Raw genomic sequence first — 24,679 nt, forward strand, 5'->3', positions numbered from 1 at the left:
CAAGTACTCTCACCAAGTTGACACTTTAAGTTTGATCATCAAGTCACTCTGCCAGGTCGGCCCAGCAAGTACTCTCACACAGTCGACTCTTTAGGTTCATTCATCAATTCACCCCGCCAGCTCGGCCCGCCAAGCTCTCTCACCAAGTTGACTCTTTAAGTTCGTTCATCAAGTCACCCTACCAGTTCGACCGACCAAGCACTCTCGCAAAGTCGACTCTCTAAGTTCATTCATCGAGTCACCCTGCCAGGTCAGCCCACCAAGTACTCTCACCAAGTCATCCCACTAGTTTGACCCACCGAGTCGAGTCTTTAAGTTCATTCATCAAGTCACCCGGCCAAGTCGGCCTACCAAGTCGACTCTTTAAGTTCGTTCATCAAGTCATGTGACCAGGGTAGCCCACCGAGTACTCTCACCAAGTCGACTCTTTAAGTTAGTTCATCAAGTCACCTTGCCAGGTCGACCCACCAAGTACTCTCACCAAGTCGACTCTTTAAGTTTGTTCATCAAGTACTCTGCCAGGTCGGCCCACCAAGTCGACTCTTTAAGTTCGTAAAATGGGTACCCTAGCCATTCTACTTGAGTCATAATTCTCAAATTGAGTAGCTTTCAATATAAAATGGTCGTCGAGCCATTCTAGTCAGTCTCCAAAAATTGATCAATTTCCCCCCTGACTGATGCAATCAAATCGCCTCACCAATGCCAATCTTTGTCTTCATTGACAACCTCATGAAAAATGGGGTCGTGGATGGCTATTCGATCACATTTTTCATTGAATTGGGTTTTAAGGTACTTGTGCACTGAATGTACATTTCTGATGTAGAGTAAGGCTTGCACTAATAGCTTATATAGGGGAGGTAGTGTGCTTGAAAAATGGTGGGCGAGCCAGCCTGGCCGAGCCGATCAGGGTGAGCCATGCTGGCCGACCCAATCTGGTTGAGCCATTCTGGCTAAGCCGATCTGGGTGAGCCATGCTGGCCAAACTAATCTGGGCGAGCCATTCTGGCCAAGCCGTTCTGGCCGAGCTGATCTGGGTGAGCCATGCTGGCCGACCTAATCTAGCCGAGCTCCAAAAATGGTGTCATGGATGGCTGTTTGGTCACATTTTTCATTGAATTGGGTTTTAAGGTACTTGTACACTGAATGTACATTACTAATGTAGAGTAAGGCTTGCACTAATAGCTTATATAGGGGAGGTAGTGTGCTTGAAAAATGGTGGGCAAGCCAGCCTGGCCAAGCCGATCTGGGTGAGCCATGCTGGCCAACCTGATCTGGCCGAGCCGTTCTGGCTGCGCCATGCTGGCCAAGCTAATCTTGGCGAGCCATGCTGGCCAACCCGATCTAGGCAAGCTGTTCTAGCTGAGCCGATCTGGGTGAGCCATCCTGGCCGACCCGATCTGGCCGAGCTCCAAAAATGGTGTCGTGGATGGCTGTTTGGTCACATTTTTCATTGAATTGGGTTTTAAGGTACTTGTGCACTGAATGTACATTTATGATGTAGAGTAAGGCTTGCACTAATAGCTTATATAGGGGAGGTAGTGTGCTTGAAAAATGGTGGGCGAGCCAGCCTGGCCGAGCCGATCTGGGCGAGCCATGCTGGCTGACCCGATTTGGCCGAGCCATGCTGGTTGAGCCAATTTGGGTGAGCCATTCTGGCTGACCTGATATGGGCAAGCCATTCTAGCCGAGCCGATCTGGGCGAACCATGCTGGCCGAGCCGATCTGGCTGAGCTCCAAAAATGGTGTCATGGATGGCTGTTTGGTCACATTTTTCATTGAATTGGATTTTTAAGGGAGTTTTTCGTGCTATCGCAGATTTCTAATGTAGAGCGAGCCTCACACTAATAGCTTATATAGGAGAGGTTGTTGCCGCGAGCCTCTCCCATGCCCCTTTCATTGATTCAACATTGGTGTCTAGGCGGGTCGGATTGTTAGGTTTTCAAATGGTGTATGCTGATGTTGAATCAATGAAAGGGGCATGAAGTGATCTCGGTGCTTTTCCTCGGCTCTCCTTTAGATCATGGCAATTTGCTATGGGTGCTCGGCGATCTAGCAATTTTTCATGGTGTACTTATCGCAGCTACATGGGAGCTTTAATATCGAGAGCTCTCGGCGAAAAACGGTGGCCGAGCCATGCTGGCCGACCCGATCTGGGCAAGCCATGCTGGCCGACTCGATCTGGCTTAGCCATTTGCGTCAACTCGATCTGGCTCTTCTTTCTCACTCCATCGGCACAAATTCGGGAGTTGTTCGATAGTGGTTGTCATTCCAATGTGTCATTGCGGTGATCTGGAGAGCGATGCTAAGGGCAGGAGCTTGTGTCTAGAATTTGGGGATGTTTGTGCAAGTGAGTAGTGGAGCTTCTCTTATCGAAACCTCTCTGTGGCCTTTGAATATAGACCCATTTCCAACGATATCGATGGATACGAGCCTTGGATTCTAAATTTGTTCAGCTAACATTGGTTTTTGTGAGAGAAGGGTATGAAAGCACTTCCCGATTGCTACGCGGGAGCTCCCTAAGATCGCCTCTGTGCCAACTCGATCAGCACAACATTGGGAATGGTTCGACAGTGGTTGTTGTTCCAATGTATCATCAGGATGTCTTGGAATGCGGCCTTTCAAGGGCAAGCTCGTGTCTAGCACTTGGATTGTGCGTCGTCACAAGTGAATGGGGAGATCTCTCTGTGAACGGGGGCATGGTGATTGCAAGAAAGAATTGACTTAGTAGTTAGAGCATTGGCCTTGGGCCATTTTGACGGCCTTGCAATTTCTCTATAATTGCAACCTATGTTTGCGCAGTAGCAGAGTTTGCATGTAAGATTGGCCTTTGTTCTTGACAGTTCCAAGTACTCTCACCAAGTCACCAAGTCACCATGCTGGCCGACCCGATCTGGCCGACCCGATCTGGGTGAGCCATTCTGGTCGAGCCGATCTGGGTGATCCATGCTGGCCGAGCCAATCTGGGCGAGCCATCCTGGCCAACCCGTTCTGGGCGAGCCATGCTGGCCGAGCCGTTTTGGGCAAGCTCCAAAAATGGTGTTGTGGATGGTTGTTTGTTCATATTTTTCATTGAATTGGATTTTTAAGGGACTTGTCCGTGCTATCACAGATTTCTAATGCAGAGCGAGCCTTGCACTAATAGCTTATATAGGAGAGGTTGTTGTTGCGAGCCTCTCCCATGCCCCTTTCATTGATTCAACATTGGTGTCTAGGCGGATCAGATTGTTGGGTTTTCAAATAGTGTATGCTGATGTTGAATCAATGAAAGGGGCATGAAGCAGTCTCGGTGCTTTTCCTCGGCTCTCCTTTAGATCATGTTTTCCGATGACTCAATTTTGGAAAAGGTGAAGCAGCGGTTGCCGATCCATGGCGTGTCTTTTAGGTGATTTTAAAACTTGATCTAAACGTGAACCCTTGTCTAGCACTCCAGTGTTGCTTGGTATAATGGCAATTTGCTATGGGTGCTCAGTGCTCTAGCAATTTGTCATGGTGTACTTATCCCAGCTACATGGGATCTTTAATATCGAAAGCTGTCGGCAAAAAATGGTGGCCGAGCCATGCTGGCTGACCCGATCTGGCTTAGCCATTTTTGTCGACCTAATCTGGCTCTTCTTTGTCACTCCATCGGCACAAATTCTAGAGTTTTTTGACAGAAGTTGTCATTCCAATGTGTCATTGCGGTGATCTGGAGAGCGAATCTAAGGGCGAGAGCTTGTGTCTAGCATTTGGCGATGTTTGTGCAAGCGAGCAGTGCAGCTTCTCTTATTGGAACCTCTCTGTGGCCTTTGAATATAGACCCAATGCCGACGATATTGATGGATACAAGCCTTGGACTCTAAATTTTTTTAGCTAACATTGGTTTTTGTGAGAGAAGGGTATGAAAGCACTTTTCAATTGCTACGCAGGAGCTCCCTAAGATCGCCTCTGTGCCAACTCGATCGACACAACATTGGGAATGGTTCGACAGTGGTTGTCGTTCCAATGTGTCATCGGGATGTCTTGGAACGTGGCCTTTCAAGGGTGAGCACACGTCTAGCACTTGGATTGTGCATCGTCAAAAGTGAATGGGGAGATCTCTCTATGAAAGACGACATGGCGATTGCAAGAGAAAATTGACTTAGTAGTCAGAGCATTGGCCTCGAGCCATTGTGATGGCCTTGCAATTTCTCTATAATTGCAACCTATGTTTGCACAGTAGCAGAGTTTGCATGTAAGATTAGCCTTTGTTCTTGACAATTCCAAGTACTCTCACCAAGTCACCAAGTCACCATGCTGGCCGACCCGATCTAGCCGAGCCAATCTGGGCAAGCCATGCTGGCCGAGCCGTTCTGGGTGAGCCGTGCTGGCCAAGCCGTTTTGGGCGAGCTCCAAAAATGGTGTCGTGGATGGCTGTTTGGTCACATTTTTCATTGAATTGGATTTTTAAGGGACTTGTCCGTGTTAACGCAGATTTCTAATGCAGAACGAGCCTCGCACTAATAGCTTATATCGGAGAGGTTGTTGCCGTGAGCCTCTCCCATGCCCCTTTCATTGATTCAACATTGGTGTCTAGGCGGATCGGATTGTTGGGTTTTCAAACGGTGTATGCTGATGTTGAATCAATGAAAGGGGCATGAAGTGATCTTGGTGCTTTTCCTCGGCTCTCCTTTAGATCATGTTTTCCGATGACTCAATTTTGGAAAAGGTGAGGCAATGGTTGCCGATCCATGGCATGTCTTTTTAGTGATTTTAAAACTTGATCTAAACGTGAGCCCTTGTGTAGCACTCTGGCGTTGCTTGGTATAATGGCAATTTTCTATGGGTTCTCAGTGCTCTAGTAATTTTTCATGGTGTACTTATCGCGGCTACATGGGAGGTTTAATATCGAAAGCTCTCTGCGAAAAATGGTGGCCGAACCATGCTGGCCGACCCGATCTGGCTTAGCCATTTTTGTCGACCCGATCTGGCTCTTGTTTCTCACTCCATCGGCACAAATTCGGGAGTTTTTCAACAGCGGTTGTCATTTGAATGTGTCATTTCCGTGATCTGGAGAGTGATGCTAAGGACGGGAGCTTGCATCTAGCATTTGGGGATGTTTGTGCAAGCGAGCAGTGGAGCTTCTCTTATCAGAACCTCTACGTGGCCTTTGAATATAGACCCAGTGCCGACGATATCGACCCAAAAGAATTGGTGCTGGTGTTCAAGAAAGACACATTATTCGGATTTGGAATATTGGCACCAACATTGTTTCTATTGGCAGGGCCGTGAAGCCATCTTGATTTTGCTATGTGACGGCTCTCTCCCCAGAGTCGTTCTCTTTGCAACAACTTCTTTGGAAAAAATAAATTCAGAATGGTTCGGCAGCGGTTGTCACTCCAATGGTGCCATTGTGGTGGTTGCTTGGGCAACGATCTGAAGGGTGAGCCATCGTCTAGCAGTTGGGCTGCGCATCACGGGTGACAAGGGAGCCTTTGTAATCGGAAGCTCCCCATGACCATTCAATGAGAAGAGCCATTGCTTGTGTGAGCAAGGATTAATGCAGCCTTGGATTCCAAATGAAATCAATGACATCGGATCTATATATAAGAGCGGAATGAAGTAGCAGCCCATTTGCTATGTGCGGCTCCCCAAAGTTGCTCGTCTTTCTCACTCCATCGGTACAAATTTGGGGGTTGTTCGACAGTGGTTGTCATTCCAATGTGTTATAGCGGTGATCTGGAGAGCGATGCTAAGTGCGGGAGCTTATGTCTAGCATTTGAGATGTTTGTGCAAGCGAGCAGGGGAGCTTCTCTTATTGGAACCTCTCCATGGCCTTTGAATATATAGACCCAGTGCCGACGATATCGATGGATACGAGCCTTGGATTCTAAATTTGTTGACAGCTAACATATTGGTTTTTGTGAGAGATGGTTACGAAAGCACATCTCGATTGCCACACGGGAGCTCCCCAAGGTCCCCTCTGTGCCAACTCGATCGGCACAACATTGGGAATGGTTCGACAGTGATTGTCATTCCAATGTGTCATCGGGGGATGTCTTGGAAAGTGGCCTTTCAAGGGCAAGCTCACGTCTAGCACATGGATTGTGCGTTGCATCACAAGTGAATGGGGAGATCTCTCTGTGAATGGCGACATGGTGATTGCAAGAGAAAATTGACTTAGTCAGAGCATTGGCCTCAGGCCATTGTGACGACCTCACAATTTCTCTTTAATTGCAACCTATGTTTGCACAGTAGCAGAGTTTGCATGTAAGATGGGCATTGTTCTTGAGAGTTCCACGAGATGACCTTTGGAACTTTTGGATTGGGCCCCCTTCAAGGTGAAATTCATCTAGTTGATCGGATGAGCTCGATGACCATTTCAATCCCTTGGCTCCATGAACTCACATCTCCTAACCGATGACAATCTTTTGCTCCTCTGTCGACCTCATAAAAAATTGGGTCGTGAATGGCTGTTTGGTCAAAATTTTCAAGGATTTGGATTTTTAAGGCAGTTGTCTGTGTGTTCACTAATTTCTAATGTAGAGCGACCCTTGCACTAATAGCTTATATAGGAGAGGTGGTTGTCGCGAGCCTCTCCCATGCCCCTCTCATTGATTCAACGCCAGTGTCAAGGCGGATAGATATGTCAGTTTTTGAAACGGTGGACGCCGACGTTGAATCAATTAGAGGGGCATGAAGCCCACCCTCGATGTACTATTCCTTGACTCTCCTTTAGATCATGTTTTCTTGTCACTCAGCTGGCGCAATTTCTGAAAAAGGTTTGGCAGCAGTTGCTAGCCCTCACCGCATCTACTTGGTGATTTTAAAACTCGATCTAAAATGGGAGCCCTCATCTAGCACCTCCATCCGGTGTTGCTTGGGTATTGCATAAATTTATGCCATCTGTGTGAATCCCCCAATGAATGCCTATGCTTGGACCCTCTCTTAGATCACCTTCTTCGATCACTCGACCGACGCAACTACGAAAGAGACTTGGCAGCGATTGCCATTCTACACCGCGTTTGTTCTGCGATTTTGAAGTTGATCTAATGGCGAGCACTTGTCTCTAGCCATGAGGTGGGTGCTTGGCACTCTAGCAAAAATTTTTGCATGCCTATCGCAGCTACAATGGGAGAGGTGGTTGCCGCGAGCCTCTCCCGTGCCCCCCTCATTGATTCAATGCCACTATCAGGGTGGATGGATATGTCAAATTTTTAAATGGTGGACGCCAACGTTGAATCAATAAGAGGGGCATGAAGCACACCCTTGAATGTGCTATTCCTAAAATCTCCTTTAGATCATTTTTTCTTGTCACTCAGCTGGCACAATTTTGGAAAAAGGTTTGGCAGCAGTTGCCAGCCCTCATCGTGTCTACTTGGTGATTTTAAGACTTGATCTAAAATAGGAGCCCTCGTCTAGCACCTCCATCTGGTGTTGTTTGGGTATTGCCTAAATTTTTGCCATCGGCACGAATCCCCCAACGAATTCCTATGCTTGGACCCTCTCTTAGATCACTTTCTTTGATCACTCGACCGACACAATTACGGAAGAGACTTGGCAGTGGTTGCCATTCTACACCGCGTCTGTTCTACGATTTCGAAGTTGATCTAATGGCGAGCCGTTGTCTATAGGCATGAGGTGGGTGCTTGGTGCTCTAGCAAAAATAAATTTTGCGTGCCTATTGCGGCTACAATGGGAGAGGTGGTTGCCACGAGCCTCTCCCGTGCCCCCCTCTTTGATTCAACGCCACTGTCAGGGCGGATGGATATGTCAGATTTTGAAATGGTGGACGCTGACATTAAATCAATTAGAGGGGCATGATACCCACCCTCGAGGGTGCTATTCCTAGACTTTCCTTTAGATCATGTTTTCTTGTCCCTCAGCTGGCGCAAATTCAGAAAAAGGTTTGGTAGCGGTTGCCAACCCTCACCATGTCTACTTGGTGATTTTAAAACTTGATCTAAAATGGGAGCCCTCGTCTAGCACCTCCGTCTGGTGTTGCTCAGGTATTGCATAAATTTTTGCTATCGGCACGAATCCCCCAATGAATGCCCTACCCTTGGACCCTCTCTTAGATCACCTTCTTTGATCACTCGATCGACGCAATTACGGAAGAGACTTGGCAGCGGTTGCCATTCTACAGCGCATCTATTCTGCAATTTCGAAGTTGATCTAATGGCAAGCCCTTGTCTAGCCATGACGTGGGTGCTTGGGGCTCTAGCAATTTTTTGTGTGCCTATCACGGCAAATATGGGAGAGGTGGTTGCCACGAGCCTCTCCCGTGCCCTCCTCATTGATTCAACGCCGGTGTCAGGGCGGATGGATATGTCAGATTTTGAAATGGTGGACATCGATGGTGAATCAATTAGATGGGCATGAGGCCCACCCTCGAGGTGCTATTCCTAGACTCTCCTTTAGATCTTGTTTTGTTGTCACTCAGCTGGTGCAATTTTGGAAAAAGTTTTGGTAGCGGTTGCCAGCCCTCACCGCGTCTACCTGGTGATTTTAAAACTTGATCTAAAACATGAGCCCTCGTCTAGCACCTTCGTCCAGTGTTGCTCGGGTATTGCATAAATTTTTGCTATCGGCGTGAATCCCCCAATGAATCCCTAACCTTGGACTCTCTCTTAGATCACCTTCTTCGATCACTCGACCGACGTAATTACGGAAGAGGCTTGGCAGCGGTTTCCATTCCAGAGTGCGTCTATTCAGCGATTTCAAAGTTGATCTAATCGCGAGCCCTTGTCTAGCCATGAGGTGGGTGCTTGGGGCTCTAGCATTTTTTTGTGTGCCTATCGCGGCTACAATGGGAGCTTTGATAAAAAAAGCTCTCGGTGACCCTCCCCAATAGAATCAGTGCTCGTGTTTGCGAAAGACACGTTATTTGGATTTGGAATATTAGCACCAGCATCGTTTCTATTGGGAGGGTCATGAAGCCATCCTTATTTTTCTATGCGAGGGCTCTCTCCCCAGAGTCATTCTCTACACAACAACTTCTTTGGCACAAAATTTTTAGAATGGTTCGGCAGTGGTTGTCATTCCAATGGTGCTGTTGTGGTGGTTGCCTGGGCAGCGATCTGAAGGGCGAGCTGTCGTCTAGCAGTTGGGTTGCGCATCACGAGTGACAAGGGAGCCTATGTTATCAGAAGCTCCCTATGGCCATTCGATTAGAAGAGCCATTTCTTGTGTGAGCAAGGATGAATGCAGCCTCAGATTCCAAACAAAATCAATGAAGTCAGATCTATATAAGAACGGAATGAAGTAGCAGCAGCCTGTTTGCTATGCGCGGCTCCCCAAAGTTTCTCTTCTTTCTCACTCCATTGCCACAATTTCGGGAGTTGTTTGACAGTGGTTGTCATTCTAATGTGTCATTCTGGTGATCTGGAGAGTGATGCTAAGGGCGGGAGCTTGTGTCTAGAATTTGGGATGTTTGTGCGAGCGAGCAGGGGAGCTTCTCTTAATGGAACCTCTCCGTGGCCTTTGTATATAGACCCAGTGGCGATGATATCGATGGATGCGAGCCCTTAGATTCAAAATTTTTTCATAGCTAACATTGTTTTTTGTGAGAGATGGGCACGAAAGCACATCTCGATTGCTACGTGGGAGCTCCCTAAGGTCGCCTCTGTGCCAACTTGATCGGCACAACATTGGGAATGGTTTGACAGTGGTTGTCATTCCAATGTGTCATCGGGGGATGTCTTGGAAAGTGGTCTTTCTTTCAAGGGTGAGCTCGTGTCTAGCACTTGGATTGTGCGTCACGTCACAAGTGAATGGGGAGATCTCTCTATGAATGGCAGCATGGTGATTGCAAGAGAAAATTGACTTAGTCAGAGCCATTGGCCTCGGGCCATTGTGACGGTCTTGCAATTTCTCTTTAATTGAAACCTATGTTTGTGCAGTAGCAGAGTTTGCATGTAAAGATGGGCCTTGTTCTTGAGAGTTCCAAGAGATGACCTCCAGAACTTTTGGATTGGGACCCTTCAAGGTGGAATTCATCTAGTTGATCGAAAGAGCACGATGACCATTTCAGTCCCTTGGCTCCATGAACTCACATCTCCTAACCGATGAAAATCTTTTGCTCCTCTGCCGACTTCATAAAAAATTGGGTCATGAATGGGTGTTTGGTCAGAATTTTCAAGGATTTGGATTTTTAAGGTAGTTGTCGATGTGTTTGCTAATTTCTAAGGTAGAGTGAGCCTCGCACTAATAGCTTATATAGGAGAGGTGGTTGTCGCGAGCATCTCCTGTGCCCCTCTCATTGATTAGATGCCAGTGTCAAGGCAGATGGATATGTCAGATTTTGAAATAGTGGATGCCGACGTTGAATCAATTAGAGGGGCATGAAGCCCACCCTCAATGTGCTATTCCTCAACTCTCCTTTAGATCATGTTTTCTTATCACTCAGCTGGCGTAATTTTGGAAAAAGGTTTTGCAGTGGTTGCCAGCCCTCACCGCGTCTACTTGGTGATTTTAAAACTCGATCTAAAATAGGAGCCCTCGTCTAGCACCTCCATCCAGTGTTGCTCGAGTATTGCATAAATTTATGCCATTGGCATGAATCCCCCAACAAATGCCTAATGCTTGGACCCTCTCTTAGATCACCTTCTTCGATCACTCAACCGACGCAATTACAGAAGAGACTTGGCAGCGGTTGCAATTCTACACCGCGTCTGTTCTGCGATTTCGAAGTTGATCTAATGGTGAGCCCTTTTCTCTAGCCATGAGGTAGGTGCTTGGCACTCTAGCAAAATTTTTGGCATTCCTAAAGGGGCTATAATGGGAGAGGTGGTTGCCGCAAGCCTCTCCTGTGCCCCCCTCATTGATTCAACGCTGCAGTCAGGGCAGATGGATATGTCAGATTTTGAAACGGTGGACGCCGACGTTGAATCAATTAGATGGGCATGAAGCCCACCCTCGTGGGTGCTATACCTGGACTCTCCTTTAGATCATGTTTTCTTGTCACTCAGCTGGCACAATTTCAAAAAAAGGTTTGGCAGCGGTTGCCAGCCCTCACCGCGTCTACTTGGTGATTATAAAACTTGATCTAAAATGGGAGCCCTCATCTAGCACCTCTGTCCGGTGTTGCTCGGGTATTGCATAAATTTATGCCATTGGCGTGAATCCCCCAATGAATGCCCACACTTAGACCCTCCCCTAGATCACCTTCTTCGATCACTCGACCGACGCAATTACGGAAGAGACTTGGCAACGGTTGCCATTCTACACCGCGTTTGTTCTGCGATTTTGAAGTTGATCCTAATGGTGAGCCCTTGTCTCTAGCCATGAAGTGGGTGCTTTGGTGCTCTAGAAATTTTTTTTGAGTGCCTATAGTGGCTACAATGGGAGAGGTGGTTGCCGCGAGCCTCTCCCATGCCCCCCTCATTGATTCAACGCCGCTGTCAGGGCAGATGGATATGTCAGATTTTGAAACAGTGGACGCCAATGTTGAATCAATTAGAGGGGCATGAAGCCCAACCTTGAGGGTGCTATTCCTGGACTCTCCTTTAGATCATGTTTTCTTGTCACTCAGCTAGCACAATTTTAGAGAAAGGTTTGGCAGCGCTTACCAACCCTCACTGCGTCTACTTGGTGATTTTAAAACTTGATCTTAAACGAGAGCCCTCGTCTAGCACCTCCGTCCGGTGTTGCTCGGGTGTTGCATAAATTTATGCCATCGGTGCGAATCCCCCAACGAATTCCTATGCTTGGACCCTCTCTTAGATCACCTTCTTCAATCACTCGACCGACGCAATTATGAAAGAGACATGGCAGCGGTTACCATTCTACACCGCGTCTGTTCTACAATTTTGAAGTTGATCTAATGGCGAGCCCTTGTCTATAGCTATGAGGTGGGTGCTTGGTGCTCTAGAAAAAAAATTTGTGTCCCTATCACGGCTACAATGGGAGAGGCAGTTGCTGCGAGCCTCTCCCTTGCCCCCCTCATTGATTCAACACCGCTGTCAGGGCGGATGGATATGTCAGATTCTAAAACGTTGGACGCCGACGTTGAATCAATTAGAGGGGCATGAAGCCCACCCTCGAGGGTGCTATTCTTGGACTCTCCTTTAGATCATGTTTTCTTGTCACTCAGCTGGAGCAATTTTGAAAAAAGGTTTGGTAGCGGTTGCCAGCCCTCACCGCGTCTACTTGGTGATTTTAAAACTTGATCTAAAACGGGAGCCCTCGTCTAGCACCTCCATCTAGTGTTTCTCGAGTATTGCATAAATTTATTCCATTGGCGTGAATCCCCCAATGAATGCCTACGCTTGGACCCTGTCTTAGATCACCTTCTTCGATCACTCGACTGACGCAATTACGAAAGAGACTTGGCAGCGGTTGCCATTCTACATCACGTCTGTTTTGCGATTTCAAAGTTGATCTAATGGCAAGCCCTTTTCTATAGCCATGAGGTGGGTGCTTGGCACTCTAGCAAATTTTTTTGCGTGCCTATCATGGCTACAATGGGAGAGGTGGTTGCCATGAGCCTCTCTCGTGCCCCCCTCATTGATTCAACGCCACTGTCAGGGCGGATGGATATGTCAGATTCTAAAACAGTGGACGCCGATGTTGAATCAATTAGAGGGGCATGAAGCCCACCCTCATGGGTGCTATACCTGGACTCTCCTTTAGATCATGTTTTCTTGTCACTCAGTTGGCACAATTTTGGAAAAAGGTTTGGCAGTGGTTGCCAGTCCTCACCGTGTCTACTTGGTGATTTTAAAACTTGATCTAAAATGGGAGCCCTCGTCTAGCACCTCCGTCTGGTGTTGCTCAGGTGTTGCATAAATTTATGTGATTGGCCCGAATCCCCCAATGAATGCCTATGCTTGGACCCTCTCTTAGATCACCTTCTTCGATCACTCGACTAATGCAATTACGGAAGAGACTTGGTAGCAGTTGCCATTCTACACTATGTCTGTTCTGCGATTTTGAAGTTGATCTAATGGCGAGCCCTTGTCTATAGCCATGAGGTGGGTGCTTTGGAACTCTAGCAAAAAATTTTGCGTGCCTATCACAGCTACAATGGGAGAGGTGGTTGTCGCAAGCCTCTCCTGTGCCCCCCTCATTGATTCAACACTGCTATCAAGGCAGATGGATATGTCAAATTTTGAAACGGTGGACGTCGACATTGAATCAATTAGAGGGGCATGAAGCCCACCCTCGAGGGTGCTATTCCTAGACTCTCCTTTAGATCATGTTTTCTTGTCACTCAGCTGGCTCAATTTCGGAAAAGGGTTTGGCAGTGGTTGCCAGCCCTCACCGCATCTTCTTTGTGATTTTAAAACTCGATCTAAAATGAGAGCCCTCGTCTAGCACCTTCGTCCGGTGTTGCTTGGGTATTGCATAAATTTATGCCATCAGCGCGAATCCCCCAATGAATGCCTACGCTTGGACCCTCTCTTAGATCACCTTCTTCGATCACTCGACCAACGCAATTAAAGAAGAGACTTGGCAGCAGTTGCCATTCTATAGCGCGTCTGTTCTATGATTTCAAAGTTGATCTAATGGTGAGCCCTTGTCTCTAGCCATGAGGTGGGTGCTTGGTGCTCTAGCAAAATATTTTGCATGCCTATCGCGGATACAATGGGAGGCTTTGATAAAAAAAGCTCTTGGCGACCCTCCCCAATAGAATTGGTGCTGGTGTTTGAGAAAGACACGTTATTCGAATTTCAAATATTGGCACCAGCATTGTTTCTATTGGAAGGGCTGTGAAGCTATCCTGATTTTGCTATGCAAGTGCTCTCTCCCCAGAGTCATTCTCTTCACAACATCTTCTTTGGTGCAAAATTTTTGGAATGGTTCGGCAGCGATTGTCATTCCAATGGTGCCGTTGTGGTGGTTGCCTGGGTAGCGATTTGAATGGCAAGCCATCATCTAGCAGTTGGGCTGCGCATCACGAGTGACAAGGGAGCCTTTGTTATTAGAAGCTCCCCGTGGCCATTCGATCAGAAGAGCCATTGCTCATGTGGGCAAGGACGAATGCACCCTGGATTCCAAACAAAATTAGCAACATCAGATCTGTATATAAGAGTGGAATGAAGGAGCAGCCCATTTGTTAAGCGCCTCTCCCCAAAGCTACTCTTCTCTCTCACTCCATTGCCAAAATTTTGGGAGTTGTTCGACAGTGGTTGTCATTCCAATGTGTCATTACGATGATCTGGAGAGTGATGCTAAGGGTGGGAGCTTGTGTCTAGAATTTGGGATGTTTGTGCGAGCGAGCAGGGGGGGCTTCTCTTCTCGAAACCTCTCTGTGGCCTTTGTATATAGACCCAGTACCGACGATATCGATGGATGCAAGCCCTTGGATTCCAAATTTGTTCACAACTAACATTGGTCTTTGTGAGAGATGGGTACGAAAGCACATCTCGATTGCTACACGGGAGCTCCCCAAGGTTGCCTCTGTGCCAACTCAACCAACACAACATTGGGAATGGTTCGACAGCGGTTGTCATTCCAATGTGTCATCAGGGGATGCCTTGGAAAGTGGCCTTTCAAGGGTGAGCTCGCGTCTAGCACTTGGATTGTGTGTCGCATCACAAGTGAATTGTGAGATCTCTTTGTGAATGGCGGCATGGTGATTGCAAGAGAAAATTGACTTAGTCAGAGCATTGGCCTCGAGCCATTGTGACGACCTTGCAATTTCTCTTTAATTGCAACCTATGTTTGCATAGTAGTAGAGTTTGCATGTAAGATGGGCCTTGTTCTTGAGAGTTCCAAGAGGTGACCTCCGAAACTTTTGGATTGGGCCCCTTCAAGGTGAAATTCATCTAGTTGATTGGATGAAGCTCGATGTGCTTGTATCTATTCTGAGACGGTAATGATGGTCATTAATTTGTGGTGGTGAGTATATCCCATTTAGTAATCGCAATGGCAGAGCTGGTGGGAAGTACTTGTCACTTTGTTTTGTTGGATATACCCTATATGTAGGTGTCTGCATGGATTGCAACACACTACACATTTGGTGTTCGATTCTAAGATGCACTTGTTGCTGAGTCTGCATGGAGTTGTATCTTTTAGCCAAGGGCTCCGTCTCATTGGCACATTCTATCATTGCATTTTTATCCTGCCCAGACGGCAAGAAGGAAAGAGATGGTTGCACGAGTGCATTGCTCGATGTCCCTAATTTCATCAAGGGTGCCTGTGAATTGAGGCTCCCTATTTGGCCCTCTCTGGTCGATGATGGGACACTTTCCTCTTGTGTGAAATCTTTGAGCGTTGCGAGTCCTGCATGTGTTGTAAACGTCATTCTTGTTGCTTGTGTGGTGGATTATGTTTGGATGCATGACGGAGCGAATGCAAATTTTGGTTTCCCATCGTGATGGGTATCCCTTGGCTATAGCAGGTCTTGGGGGTCCCCTCATTGTTAGAAGCTACCTGGTCGATCCTGCCAATAGTCATATGCTTGTCTCAAATATTAAGCCATGCATGTCTAAGTATGAACTATTTCAGACTGTGGAACTGCGGATGGCTCATTAAATCAGTTATAGTTTCTTTGATGGTACTTTGCTACTCGAATAACTGTAGTAATTCTAGAGCTAATACGTGCACTGAATCCTGACTCTTGGAAGGGATGCATTTATTAGATAAAAGGCCGGCATGGGCTCGCCCACTATTTCGGTGATTCATGATAACTCGACGGATCGCACGGCCTTTGTGCTGGCAATGCTTCATTCAAATTTTTGCCCTATCAACTTTTGATGGTAGGATAGAGGCCTTCCATGGTGGTGATGGATGATGGAGAATTAGGGTTAAATTTTGGAGAGGGAGCCTGAGAAATAGCTACCACATCCAAGGAAGGCAGCAGGCGCGCAAATTACCCAATCCTGACACGGGGAGGTAGTGACAATAAATAACAATACTGGGCTTGTCCAATCTGGTAATTGGAATGAGTACAATCTAAATCCCTTAATGAGTATCCATTGGAGGGCAAGTCTGGTGCCAGCAGCCACGGTAATTCTAGCTCCAATAGCATATATTTAAGTTGTTACAGTTAAAAAGCTCGTAGTTAGACCTTGGGTCGTCACGGTCGATCTGCCTTCGGGGTGTGCACTGGCCCACACGTCCCTTCTTTCGGCGGCATGTTCTTGGCCTTAATTGGCTGGGTTGCATTTCCAGCACCGTTACTTTGAAAAAATTAGAGTGCTCAAAGCAAGCCTACGCTCTGAATACATTAGCATGGAATAATGTGATAGTAGTCTGGTCCTGTTCCGTTGGCCTTCGGGACCGGAGTAATGATTAATAGGGACTGTCGGGGGCATTCGTATTTCATTGTCAAAGGTGAAATTCTTTGATTTATGGAAGACAAACCACTGCAAAAGCATTTGCCAAGGATGTTTTCATTAATCAGGAATGAAATTTGGGGTCTCAAAGACGATCAGATACCGTCCTAGTCTCAACCATAAACGATGCCAACCAAGGATCGGCGGATGTTTCTCTAAGGACTCCGCCAGCACCTTCTGAGAAATCAGAGTGTTTGGGTTCCAGGGGGAGTATGGTCACAAGGCTGAAACTTAAATGAATTGATGGAAGGACACCACCAGGAGTGGAGCCTGCAGCTTAATTTGACTCAACATGGGGAAACTTACCAGGTCTAGACATAGTAAGGATTGACAGATTGAGAGCTCTTTCTTGATTCTATGGGTGGTGGTGCATGGCCGTTCTTAGTTGGTGGAGCGATTTTTCTGGTTAATTCCATTAATGAATGAGACATTAGCCTGCTAACTAGCTATGCAGAGGTTCCCCTTCGCGACCAGCTTCTTAGAGGGACTATGGCCTCCTAGGCCATGGAAGTTTGAGGCAATAATAGGTCTGTGATGCCCTTAGATGTTCTGGGCTACACGCGCGCTACACTGATGCAACCAATGAGTTTCTCTCCCTGGCCCGAAAGGTTTGGGAAATCTTGCCAAATTGCATCGTGATGGGGATAGACCATTGCAATTATTGATCTTCAACGAGGAATTCCTAGTAAGCGCGAGTCATCAGCTCGCATTGACTACATCCCTGCCCTTTGTAGGGGATGGAGCTGGCCTCCTCCCTGCCCTCGAAATCTCAGCGACGTGCAGACACTCGGCCCTACAGCGATGTGCTGGATGGCCAAGCTATGGGTCCAGCACCATCGAGGTTGAGGGTCACATCGAATGCTCATGATCGAAAGTGTGGATTCCCCGCGGGGTGAAGAAGAGACTTGGATGCAATCTAGATTAGGATCGATGCCTTCGAACGATGTCTGTGTCAGAGTGAGAGGTCTCTATTCAGTTGCAATTCAGAGGGCAGTGGCAAGTCAGGACTACCTGCCGCAACCCCCCTTTTCCTTGCCCAGGTGTGTTGACTCGTTGCTTGGAGCGTTCTGTGTTTAGGATGGGTGCACTCACATGATTTGCGGCACAGGGACCCCGTCCGCTGACACGGCTCTCCCATGCATTACCTCTTACCTTTGCGAGGTGATGGGGCAGGGACACACCTCAACGTTCCTCGTCGCACCCATTGGGTGCTCGGGGTTTGGGATGTTTCAACACCCAACACATGGGTGCATCGCACACCTAAGAAATCGAAAGAGCAAAGCGCGATCCAGCGCCTTGCGTGCTTGGGTTGCCGAAAGACAAAAGAAAAACAAAATCATGACTCTTGGCAACGGATATCTCAGCTCTCGCCATGATGAAGAATGTAGCAAAATGTGATACTTAGTGTGAATTGTAGAATCTCGTTAATCATCAATTCTTTGAACGCAAGTTGCACCCGAGGCCTCGGGCAAGGGCACGTCTGCTTGGGCATCGCACTACAAAATTTTGTCCTCCCCAGCAAGGAGTAGAGATGGCCATCTATGTCTGCAAGTGGCGCATGGTTGGCTGAAATGAGCATGAGGTCTGTCGATCAGTCGCGATGAGCGGTGGCTCGCAAAGGCTGGCGTTGGTTTACGCTGATCAAACGATTCCTCACGAGGAACTTTATTTTGGGCTCAGCGGCCTGCCACAGTGTGGGCATTTCTGCATCTCTAATGCATCCCCAAGTCAGGTGTGAGTACCCACTGAGTTTAAGCATATCAATAAGTGGAGGAAAAGAAACTTACCAGGATTCCCCTAGTAACGACTAGCAAACTGGGAAGAGCCCAGCATTAAAATCGATGGTCGCGCCTGTCGAATTGTAGTCTATAGAAGTGTCCTTAGCAATAGACCAGGCCCAAGTCCCCTGGAAGGGGGCACCGGAGTGGGTGAGAGCCCCGTCAGGCTCGGACCCTGTTGCACCATGAGGCACTGTCGGCGAGTTGGGTTGTTTGGGAATGCAGCCCTACTCGGGTGGTAAATTCCATCCAAGGCTAAATACGGGTGAGAGACTGATAGCAAACAAGTACTGCAAGGGAAAGATGAAAAGGAATTTGAAAGAGAGTTAAAGAGTGCTTGAAATTGCCAGGAGGGAAGCGGATGGAGGCCGGCGATGTGCCCTAATTGGATGCGAAATGGTGTGAGCTAGTCCGCCGCTTGGTTAGGGGGACGTGCCAGTGCGGGCTATCACGACGGCACAAACACCACCTTCTGGTCACACAAATACTTCCGTCATGGCAGTCGAGGAGTGAAGTGCGCGCCTTTACGGTGGGCTCTTGGGCACCTGTGCGCTCGTGGCGCTGGCCAGTGGGCTTTCCATCCGACCTGTCTTGAAACACGGACCAAGGAGTCTAACATGTGTGTGAGTTGGTGGGTTGGGAAAACCCACGAGGTGCAAGGAAGCTGACTGGAAAGATCCCCTCTCGGGGGGTGCACTGCTGACCGACCCTGATCTTCTGTGAAGGGTTCGAGTGCGAGCACACCTGTTGTGACCCGAAAGATGGTGACCTATGCTTGAGTAGGGCGAAGCCAGAGGAAACTCTGGTGGAGGCCCGCAGTGATACTGACGTGCAAATCATTTGTCTGACTTGGGTATAGGGGTGAATGACTAATCGAACCATCTAGTAGCTAGTTTCCTTCAAAGTTTCCCTCAGGATAGCTGGAGCTCACGTGCAAGTTTTATCTGGTAAAGCAAATGATTAGAGGCATCGGGGGCGTAACGCCCTTGACCTATTCTCAAACTTTAAATAGGTAAGTCAGCACGGCTGCTCTGTTGAGATGCGCGAAAAAATTATGAGCTCCAAGTGGGCCATTTTTGGTAAGCAGAACTAGCAATGCAGGATGAACCAAAAGCTGAGTTACGGTGCCAAATTGCACGCTAACCTAGATCCCACAAAGGGTGTTGGTTGATTAAGACAGCAGGACGGTGGTCATGGCAGTCAAAATCTGCTAAGGAGTGTGTAACAACTCACTTGACGAATCAACTAGCCCCGAAAATGGATGGCACTGAAGCGCGCAACCCATACTTGGTCGTCGAGGCAAGTGCCAGGCTCCAATTAGTAAGAGGACGCAGGGGTTGTTGTGAAACCTTGGGCATGAGCCTGGGTGGACCGGCCTGAAGTGTAGATCTTGGTGGTAGTAGCAAATATTCAAATGAGAACTTTGAAGACTGAAGTGGGGAAAGGTTCCATGTGAACAACACTTGCACATGGGTTACCCAAGGTTGGGGCGATCAAGTCGAGTGACCCAAGTTGGGTCAACCCAGGCATGCGATCTTGGCTAGGGATAGCAAGTCGATTCTATAAGTTTGCTTGCCAATTTTGCTAGCCAGGTCAGCTCACCAAGTCATCTGACCATGTGGTCTTTACCAAATCAAGAATTGACTCTTTAAGTCCACTCACAGCTCGTCAAGCCAGCTCACCAAGATGACTTACCATCTCGCCTCACCAGGTTGCCCCACCAGGTCACCTCTTCTTTAAGATCGCTCACCATGACGGCTCCCCAAGTCAGCTCACTGAGTTGTCTATTCAGGTTGCCTCACCAAGTCGACCCCTTAAGTTTTCTCACCAAGTCAGCTCCCTAAGTCAGCTCACCAAGTCGAATCACCTAGTTGTTTTACCACCTTGCCCCAGCAAGTGTGCTTGCCAAGTTGCTTCAAGTGTGTTCATCAAGTCACCCCACCAAGTCGACCCTTCAAGTGCATTCATCAAGTAACCCCACCAAGTCGACTCTTTAAGTTCATTCATCAAGTCACCCCGCTAGGTCAGCCCAAAAATCACTCTCACCAAGTTGACTCTTTAAGTTCGTTCATCAAGTCACCCTGCCAGGTCGGCCCACCAAGTGGACTCTTTAAGTTCGTTCATGAAGTCAGTCTGCCAAGTTAGCCAACAAGGTTGACTCTTTAAGTTCGTTCATTAAGTCACCCCGCCAGGTCAGCCCACCAAGTACTCTCACCAAGACGACTCTTCAAGTTTTCTCATCAAGTCACCCCGCCAGGTCGGCCCACCAAGTACTCTCACCGGGTCGACTCTTTAGGTTTGTTCATCAAGTCACCCCACCAAGTACTCTCACAATGTTGACTCTCTAAGTTCGTTCATCAAGTCGCTTAGCCAGGTCAGCCCACCAAGTACTCTCACCAAGTCAACCCTTTAAGTTTGGTCATCAAGTCACCCAGCCAGTTTGGCCCACCAAGTACTCTCACAAAGTCGACTCTTTAGGTTCGTTCATCAATTCACCCCATCAGCTCGGCCCACCAAGTTCTCTCACCAAGTTGACTCTTTAAGTTCGTTCATCAAGTCACCCTGCCAGTTAGACCCACCAAGTACTCTCGCAAAGTCGACTCTCTAAGTTCATTCATCGAGTCACCTTGCCAGGTAAGCCCACCAAGTACTCTCACCAAGTCACCCCGCCAGGTCGGCCCACCAAGTCGACTCTTTAATTTTGTTCATCAAGTCACCCGGCCAAGTCGGCCCACCAAGTCGACTCTTTAAGTTTGTTCATCAGGTCATGTGACCAGGTTAGCCCACTGAGTACTCTCACCAAGTCAACTCTTTAAATTAGTTCATCAAGTCACCTTGCCAGGTCAGCCCACCAAGTACTCTCACCAAGTCGACTCTTTAAGTTTGTTCATCAAGTCACCCTGCCAGGTCGGCCCACCAAGTCGACTCTTTAAGTTTGTTCATGAAGTCACCCTGCCAGGTCGGCCCACAAAGCTGACCCTTTAGGTTCGTTCATCAAGTCACCCCACCAAGTACTCTCACCAAGTTGACTCTTTAAGTTTGTTCATCAAATCACCCCGCTATGTCTGCCCACCAAGTACTCTCACCAAGTCATCTCTTTAGGTTCATTCATCAAGTCACCCCACCAGGTCGGCCCACCAAGTGGACTCTTTAAGTTCGTTCATCAAGTCACCTGGCCAGGTCGGCCCACCAAGTCACCAAGTACTCGCACTAAGTTGACTCTCTAAGTTCGTTCATCAAGTCACCCTGCCAGGTTGGCCCACCAAGTCGACTCTTTAAGTTTGTTCATCAAGTCACCCCACCAACTACTCTAACCAAGTCGATTCTTCAAGTGTGTTCATCAAGTCACCCGACCAAGTACTCTCACCAAGTCGACTCTTTAACTCTGTTCATCAAGTCACCCCACCAAGTACTCTCACCCGGTCAACTCTTTAGGTCCGTTCATTAAGTCACCCCACCAACTCGACCCTTCAAGTGCGTTGATCAAGTCACCCCGCAGAGTCGACCCTTTAAGTCCGTTCATCAAGTCACCACACCAAGTACTCTCACCAAGTTGACTCTTTAAGTCCTTTCATCAAGTCACCCCACCAAGTCGACTCTTCAAGTCTGTTCATCAAGTCACCAGAACAAGTACTCTAACCAAGTCGACTCTTTAAGTCCATTCATCAAGTCACCCCACTAGGTCAACCCACCAAGTACTCCCAGCAAGTTGACTCTTTAAGTTTGTTCATCAGTTCACCCCACCAAGTACTCTCACCAAGTTGACTCTTTAAGTCTGCTCATCAAGTCGAGCCACCAAGTACTCTCACCAAGTTGACTCTTTGAGTCCGTTCATCAAGTCACCCCACCAAGTACTCTAACCAAGTCAATATTTCAAGTGCGTTCATCAAGTCACCCCACCAAGTACTCTCACCAAGTCGACTCTTTAAGTCCTTTCATCACGTCACCCCACTAGGTCGACTATTTAAGTCCATTCATCAAGTCACCAGAACAAGTACTCTCACCAAGTTGACTCTTTATGTCCCTTCATCAAGTCACCCCACCAGGTACTCCCACCAAGTTGACTGTTTAAGTCCTTTCATCAGTTCACCCCACCAAGTACTCTCACCAAGTGGACTCTTTGAGTCTGCTCATCAAGTCGAGCCACCAAGTACTCTCACCAAGTCGACTCTTTAAGTTCGCTCACCAGGTCAGCCCGCCCAAGTCGCCTCTTTAAGTTTGCTTGCCAAGTCGGCCCACCCAAGTCACATCAGTGAGCTAACTCGCTGAGTCACCTCATGAAGTTCACTCTTTAAGTGTGCTCACCAAGTCAGCTCACCAAGTCGACTCACCATCTCACCTCGATAAGTTGGCTTGCTGAGATACCCCACCAAGTCGTCGCCTCTTTAAGCTGGCTCACCATGTCAGCTCGTCAGGTTGGCTCACTAAGTCGACTAATCAAGTAGGCCCACCAAGTCACCTTAAGGATAGCTCCTCACCATGAGTCACCTCACCATGTTGACTCAATGAGTCGCCTCACCATGTTGAATCTTTGAGCCCGCTTGCCAAGTCGACTCGAGTACGTTGCCAAGTCGACTCTTTAAGTTCGCTTGCCAGGTCGACTCGCCAAGTCAACTCACCATGTCATCTCAACAAACCAACTCGCCGAGTTGCCTCACCATGTTGGCTCTCTAATTCCACTCGCCAAGTTTCCCTACCAACTCACCCCGTTAGGCCCACTCACCACCTCGCCCCGTTAGGCCCACTCTCACCAAGTTGACTCTTTAAGTCTGCTCATCAAGTTGAGCCACCAAGTACTCTCACCAAGTTGACTCTTTGAGTCTATTCATCAAGTCATCCCACCAAGTACTCTAACCAAGTTGATTCTTCAAGTGCGTTCATCAAGTTGCCCCACCAAGTACTCTCACCAAGTCGACTCTTTAAGTCCTTTTATTAAGTCACCCCACCAAGTACTCTCACCAAGTCAACTCTTTAGGTCCATTCATAGAGTCACCCCACCAAGTCGACCGTTCAAGTGCTTTCATCAAGTCACCCCACCAAGTCGATTCTTTAAGTTCATTCATCAAGTCACCCTGCCAGGTTAGCCCACAAATTAATCTCACCAAGTCAACTCTTTAAGTTCGTTCATCAAGTCATCCCGCCAGGTCAGCCCACGAAGTAGACTGTTTAAGTTCATTCATGAAGTCACTCTGCCAAGTTGGCCTACAAGGTCGACTCTTTAAGTTCGTTCATCAAGTCACCCCACTAGGTCACCCCACCAAGTACTCTCACCAAGTCGACTCTTTAAGTTTGCTCATTAAGTCACCTCGCCAAGTCTTCCCACCAAGTACTCTCACCAGGTTGACTCTTTAGGTTTGTTCATCAAGTCACCCCACCAAGTACTCTCAGAAAGTTGACTCTCTAAGTTCGTTCATCAAGTCGCTCTGCCAGGTCGGCCCACCAAGTACTCTCAGCAAGTCGACCGTTTAAGTTCGGTTATCAAGTCACCTCGCCAGGTCGGCCCACCAAGTACTCTCACAAAGTTGACTCTTTAGGTTCGTTCATCAATTCACCCCACCAGCTCGGCCCACCAAGTTCTCTCACTAGGTCGACTCTTTAAGTTCATTCATCAAGTCACCCCACCAGTTTGACACACCAAGTATTCTCACAAAGTCAACTCTCTAAGTTCGTTCATCGAGTCACCCTGCCAGGTCAGCCCACCAAGTACTCTCACCAAGTCACCCCGCTAGTTCGACCCACCAAGTCGACTCTTTAAGTTCATTCATCAAGTCACTCAGCGAAGTTGGCACACCAAGTTGACTCTTTAAGTTCGTTCATCAAGTCACGTGACAAGGTCAGCCCACCGAGTACTCTCACCAAGTCGACTCTTTAAGTTTATTCATCAAGTCACCCGGCCAGGTCGGCCCACCAAGTCACCAAGTACTCTCACCAAGTCGACTCTCTAAGTTCGTTCATCAAGTCACCCTGCCAGGTCGGCCCACCAAGTCAAATCTTTAAGTTCATTCATCAAGTCACCCCACCAAGTACTCTAACCAAGTCGATTCTTCAAGTGCGTTCATCAAGTCACCCGACCAAGTACTCTCACCAAGTCGACTCTTTAACTATGTTCATCAAGTCACCCCACCAAGTACTTTCACCAATTTGACTCTTTAAGTCTATTCATCAAGTCACCACACCAAGTACTCTCACCAAGTCAACTCTTTCGGACCGTTCATCAAGTCGCCTTGCCAAGTCGACCCTTGAAGTCCGTTCATCAAGTCACACCACCAAGTACTCCCACCAAGTCAACTCTTTAAATCAGTTAACGAAGTCACCCAACTAGGTCAGCCCACCAAGTACTCTCGACAAGTCGACTCTCTAAGTCTGTTCATCAGGTCACCCCACCGAGTACTCTCACCAAGTCAACTCTTTAGGTCTGTTCATCAAGTCAACCCGCAAAGTCAACCCTTTAAGTTCATTCATCAAGTCACCCCACCAAGTCGACTCTTTAAGTCCTTTCATCAAGTCACCCCACCAAGCCGACTCTTCAATTCCGTTCATCAAGTCACTAGAACAACTACTCTCACCAAGTCGACTCTATAAGTCCGTTCATCAAGTCACCCCACTAGGTCGGCCCACCAAGTCGACTCTTTAAGTCCGTTCATCAGTTCACCACGCCAAGTA

General features: G+C 47.9%; 1 non-coding gene and 2 pseudogenes across 1 annotated transcript; all 3 read left to right on the forward strand.

The window, feature by feature from the left end:
* Positions 1-15,330: 15,330 nt before the first annotated feature.
* LOC149574632 (18S ribosomal RNA) lies at positions 15,331-16,982 on the forward strand (annotated as a pseudogene).
* Positions 16,983-17,578: 596 nt separating this feature from the next.
* LOC149574633 (5.8S ribosomal RNA) lies at positions 17,579-17,732 on the forward strand. Its single transcript, XR_016361324.1, has one exon. It is a non-coding gene; the product is annotated as a 5.8S ribosomal RNA (ribosomal RNA).
* A 247-nt stretch (positions 17,733-17,979) lies between these two features.
* LOC149574634 (25S ribosomal RNA) lies at positions 17,980-19,530 on the forward strand (annotated as a pseudogene).
* The last annotated feature ends 5,149 nt before the right edge of the window (positions 19,531-24,679 follow it).

The sequence above is a fragment of the Cupressus sempervirens genome, chromosome 2, assembly GCF_028749045.1.
Source record: "Cupressus sempervirens isolate cs-2001-9-10 chromosome 2, ASM2874904v1, whole genome shotgun sequence".
NCBI lineage: Eukaryota > Viridiplantae > Streptophyta > Pinopsida > Cupressales > Cupressaceae > Cupressus > Cupressus sempervirens.